The 5,918-nt window shown below is 31.5% G+C and overlaps 3 long non-coding RNA genes across 3 annotated transcripts in view; all 3 read right to left on the bottom strand.

The window, feature by feature from the left end:
* LOC122636785 lies at positions 1-2,388 on the bottom strand. The gene is made up of 5 exons (XR_006329051.1): positions 2,058-2,388; positions 1,607-1,666; positions 1,344-1,491; positions 650-970; positions 1-239 (listed from the first exon to the last, which is right to left on the bottom strand). It is a non-coding gene; the product is annotated as an uncharacterized LOC122636785 (long non-coding RNA).
* LOC122636802 overlaps positions 1-5,918 on the bottom strand; it is a 268,896-nt gene that overhangs the window by 145,051 nt on the left and 117,927 nt on the right. The gene's annotated exons all lie outside the window — the stretch shown is intronic.
* Positions 1-5,918, bottom strand: part of LOC122636791 — an 80,039-nt gene that overhangs the window by 43,844 nt on the left and 30,277 nt on the right. The window lies entirely within an intron of this gene.

Below are 5,918 nucleotides of genomic sequence, written 5' to 3'. Positions count from 1 at the left end.
TTAAGAGGAATACAAACTACTGATTCTAAGTCTCGTAGTCATCCATGCAGGTTCTAATGAACTCCAGAAGATGGAACCCTATAGAAGCACCCCCCCAGGCGCGATAATGGATTATATCGTTTATATCATTTTAAACAACACTTTCGATAAGATAAAGCGTATTTTAATTTTTCTTGTCTTCATTTATCAGTGTCAATTGATTACTCAGCGGGATCATTATTGTTTTTATACAGCCAGTCCTGTAAGACGTAATTATTAATAGAGCAGGATGAAACAATTTTCACTTAGAAATTTGTAAGTTCATTACATATTGTTTAAAGTTAGTTTGGCGATAAAATTATATAAAATTTTTCTTTATATTTGCTACGTGCATGAATGAAATTTTCATTATTTTTTTCAGACGGCAGATAGATTCTCTACATACATACATACATACATACATACATACATACATATATATATATATATATATATATATATATATATAATCACGGACACACAAACACAAATTCGTTTAAACATTACGAAGATCGTAACGCGCGAGGAACATGAAATAATTTTAACCTAAAGTTTCAACAATTTCTAATTTTAATCTCAGAGTGGTTGCATCTGAGTTGCGTCGCTACGTATAATGTCAATAAAAACGAACCTTTGAATGAATTTGAAGGTTGTTTTCACTTTCCACAGGTGAAAACTTCCAACTTAATACTTTCGGTAATTTTAAATCCATGTGAAGGAAATAGATTTACGAGAAGTTAAATAAACCACTGTTTTAGTAACATTCCGTTAAACGCCCCACGGGACGCCTACGAAGCAACAAATATTTTTAATTTATTTTCCGATAGACTTAAATTTTGAAATGGCGATCGGTCGCTCTCTGTAAAGTTGTACAATGATTGATTTAGATAGTTTCCGGATCAGTCATCCTTTCTACTCCGACGAGTAAACATCGAAGCTCTGTCGCTGCCGCCTAAAAAAAAGTGAAGAAAATTACGTTCACGTACGTGTGTATAAGAAAAAATATTATCTAAGGTAATTGTAAAAAAAAAAATAATCTAATAAAAAAGGAGACTCTTTGAGTTAACATTCCTAGGTGAATTTGTATTATTGGAAACATTTTTCTAAGTATCCTTAATAATACATCGACGTATGCATCATTAGGATCAGAAGTTACAGATCTCTAGTTTATGCAACATGATATGGGAAGCCAATCTGTATAATCATTTTCTCCAAAGCAATAAGAATATAATACGATCAAATCTGACATTTAAAGCACAATTTTCACAAATTTTATTATGATAATTATTACACGCTTCTAATTAAGAAAATACAAAATTACTTACAGCAAATTGCCAGGAATAAAATGCTCGTGGTAGCCATTGATATTCTTTAATGATTCCTTGAATTATGTCGTCCACTCTTCTTAACGTTTATATAAGGAATATCCACTTCTCGCAAAGTGTGTGGTAACAGCGCATGGAAAACTATATCCTGGAAACAGAAGGAAATATCAGTTTAACACTTTATATCATTTCTACCTGTTTTTGCATAGTAAATGAAAGAGAAAATATATGAGCTGATTTTAAACCGAATGTAATAAACTTACCATGTACTAGTGAAAATAGTTCTATCTCCCTCCGTTAATAATTATGACTTGCAGGACTATCTGTAAGAAAACAATTAATTCTTAATAATGCATTAAGATTCATTTATCGAAAGACAGTTCTGTAAGAACCTGTCAATTAAAAAAAGAGACTGTCAAATATAACCATTCCAAGGGATATTTGTTGTCTAAACATTTCTCTAAATTTCGGTACAAATAACCCCATTTATACTATTTTCTTTGTTTAATATTATACAATAATATATCCGAGACAAATTGAGCGATATAATATATGGTGTAAAATAATAATAAAATACTATACAACTTTCTATGATATATTATAAAGTATACTATATATAAAACAGTAGAATTGAACAAAAAAGGGTATTAAACACAGTATAATGCGTTAATATTAAATTATAAGTATGTAAAATTCATATAAGATTTAACGAACCGAGAGCGTGTTGCTTAAAATGTTATAGATGATTTCCATTATCGCGACTGAAGAGGCGCTTTTATATTACTCCGGACCGTCCATCTTCTAAGGCCCATAAGAACGTGCTTCTAGGACGACTCGAAACGAAATGAACGATTCATTCGATTTGCGCGGATTGCTCGGTACTCCTAATATATTAACTCGAGCATGCGCTGTATCCGTCCACTCCCTTTTTTACATATATTCACGAGGGTGGCATCCCCGATTATCTTTTCACAATGTTAACAATAACTTTGGATCGATATTATCGTAAAGGGGAAATTTCTTTTCGCCTTTAATTGTCTTTTTTCCTTTTTCTCCTTTGATTTCCCTGTTTATCATTCTCTATACTCATATCTTTTCGATCGTTACACTTTGTAAAAATCAAATTGCGGTTACCTTCTTTCCGAGAGGAAATTTTTGTTTATATTAACCAATTCATATTTATTCATTTTTTGGGACAGAATGTCGACATTAACAAGAAAGTAGAATTCAGAATATTGTATTTAAACGAAATGGTAATCAGTCACATGGAGAATCTCCCTACCATGTTTATTACTTATGCATGTGCGATGTTGATAGGTTGATCTAATACCGACGGCTAGAAGGAAATATAATAGATCTCTCCTATGTTGGGAAGATATTATGATAGTGTTACATTCAATATACGCTTATACAGAAAAAAAAAATCTTAGGGAAAGTACATTCGGAAACTACAAATATTATCTTACTAGAAATATAATAAAATCCTCGCTGTGCTTCGTTATACATAATAGAAACAGACAATTCTCAAATAAAAATTAACAAATAAATTTTCTTCCTAGGAATTGATTACTTTGGAATGTAATATACGAAATATTAGTTAACTTCAGGTATTATTGGATCATTGTTTTCACTTCTTCAATATGGAACTCATTTCAAGGGAAATGTACTCGTTCGAGCAGAGTAATTAAATCAATGTCGCGTCCATGGCTATGAAAGGATGTACCCGAGTGATTAAATGATGCATTGAAATAGATAATTGAGTTATACAATTGTCTCATCCAATTGTCTGATTCTGTCCTTGATTTGATAAGGGAGAGACAAATGAATACATACCTTTCTTGTCTTCAAAACAATAGAGGAGATGTACCCAGACAAGCTCACTCATTCCAGCCCACTTGAACTCGCGTACGTACGCGCACTCGTGCACGAAGAGGGGTAACAATAAATCGTTTAATATGATGGTGCTTGACGCTAAGTACGAGAGAAGGTATTGCGTACGTGCAGATCGTTAAATTCCGATCAATACCTGTTAACGGGAATTTGTAGACATGAGGGATCATATATTCTTGAAAAAAAAAATCAAAATTTTGTCCATTATAACTTTCTACGATGTCAAGGATAAATGTTTAATCAATTCTCTTTCCACATTAACTTCCCTCGCATTATGTATGAGATCTTTCCATTTTTTTATTGGATGTAATGACTATCCCTCTTATCGTTTTCTTCCCGGTTAATATTTATTTTTTCTAACATATCTGTATTAATATTTCTCTTTAATCCAAAATTCCCCTTCAGTATTACTTAGGACACGAAACTTACTCGTTTTTGGAAATTTTGCTATTCTCTTATTGAAAAAAAAACGAAGTAAATAAACGGGTTGGTAATCTCAAATTGTATATTACGAAATCGCAAAAGGATATATACCAAAAGAATTTTACGTTTCTGATTTTCTGACTTATTCGTCTAGGGAACTATTTATTTCACTAGAAGTTTCAATACGCAGCGAGTTCAGCTTCGAAAATCTCCTCAGTTTTATGATTGCTTGTTTACTCCATCAAATATCACTACCTCGTACGGGGCGTACTCGCGTACCATTGTAGACATGTCCTTATCACTCTCTTTAAGTGGTTCAGAGAAACTCTCAGACCGTTGTGAATGTACTTCTTTTTCGTAAAACCGACTGATATACTTTTCATATAACTTGGTAATTTGACCATTTCTTGATTCACTAACTTAGGAGTTCTCTCGGAGGGGAAATACGGAAAAGAGAAGAAGGTAATATTAGGAAACCATAAATGTAACGAAAGATTTTCTCCGAATACGTTCTATATCATTGTGCAATAACGAAAATGAATTCTTCGATAACTTGAGCAATATGCATTTCTTTAGAAGAAAGGAATGTAATATCTGAAGAAAATGTTTTCAAAGAACAAAGAAGTAGATATAACTTACGACGAAAAAATTTTTTTTCTTCGTCGGAAGGTATTTCTACTTCGGCATTCCTTGAAAACATTGTATCCAATATTACCTTTTCCTCTTGTAAACAAATACCTATTGCTTAAGTTAACAAAGACTTCCTTTTCTTTATTACGCAATGATAATAATATCTATGGCTTCAGATAAAATCTTTTCTCATATTTTTTTTTTTTTTTTTTTTTTTTTTTGTAATATTACCTTCTTTCCTTTTACGTATTTTTTCTTCGTGAGGACTACGGAGTTATTTAATGATTATGAATTTTTTGAGAAATAGATATTTCTCTGATGTTTCCAATTGAAATGGCACAATAAAACAAATCAAAAAATCGTCCAATTACTAAGTTATTTGGAAAGAATATCATTCGAATCTACGAAAGAGAAGATGGGAAGTGATTTCACGACAGTCTGAGCCCTTCTCTGATCCGCTTAAGGAGAGTAGTAAGAAGAACTTGTATATATAGTGAAATTATAAGGAATTCCAGAAAATAATAAGGAATTCCAGAAAGACATTTATATAGATACGTTAGAAAAAAGAAATATTAATCCGGAAGAAAAGGACAGAAGTGATAGTTATATCATCTAGCAAGAAAACGAAGAGCTCATTGAAGAAAGAAATGAAAATGTAAAAGAATTGCTTGAAAACTAATCATGGATTTCGTAGAGAATAATGAGGAATAAAATTTTTGTCTTTTTATAACGAAATATGTTCTTCAATATCTACGAATTCATATAAACCAAGCATCTTTATAATACATTGTATGATTATAAAATTATGATATATAGTGTGATGTGAATCGTAGGATGACGTTTGCGCGATAAAATGCCATCGATTTGTTGAGGGCTAACGACCGAAAGGACTCTGGGTACAAATGGTTATTACGTTTTACGCACATTAATTGCTTTCACGGGCGGAAGGGTCGAAAATGAAAATAATTAAGGGGAAATGAATTTCTCTTTTATTATTGAATAAATATCTTTTAATTCGACATGTTACTTTCCTCTTTTTTTTTCTTTTTTTCTTTATAGTTTATAATCTGGAATTAACTAAAGAATGATGACGATTGACAATTAAGTTTTTTCTTGTTTGTATGTTTCAAAATGACTATCAATAAGAATTAATTTCTCCTTTTTTGTATTTTTTTGATACTATCATTTCTTTTCCTGTATTACGCAATGATAAGGAATATGGATTCAGAAAAAATCTTTCGCCATATGTTTTTTTTTTTTTTTTTCGTTATATCATCTTTTTCTCTTTTACGTATTTCATTTGAACGCCCTTTATGCAAGTCAATTAAAATTTCCTGTTTCGCGGCCGAAAAGGGTATGGGTTGGGAAGCAATGAATTTCTCGATCAATCTCCACCAATTTTTTATTTATCGTTGTTCGACTAATCGACCGACATGGTTCAAAGTATAAGTTATAAATGTTCTAGGAAGGAAGCCTAAATTATTAATAGAGAGTCGAAAAACCATTTCCGCACGACCTTCATCACAATTCCAAAAGTTAGCTTAGCAAAAATTTAGATAATTAATTTTTCCTCATATGTTCTGCCTGAAGTGTTCATGAATGCAATTTTGATTATTCTTTTCACACGGCAGA

This window comes from Vespula pensylvanica, chromosome 23 (assembly GCF_014466175.1).
Source record: "Vespula pensylvanica isolate Volc-1 chromosome 23, ASM1446617v1, whole genome shotgun sequence".
NCBI classification, from domain to species: Eukaryota; Metazoa; Arthropoda; class Insecta; order Hymenoptera; family Vespidae; genus Vespula; species Vespula pensylvanica.
This window is presented reverse-complemented; position numbering and strand designations above follow the sequence as displayed.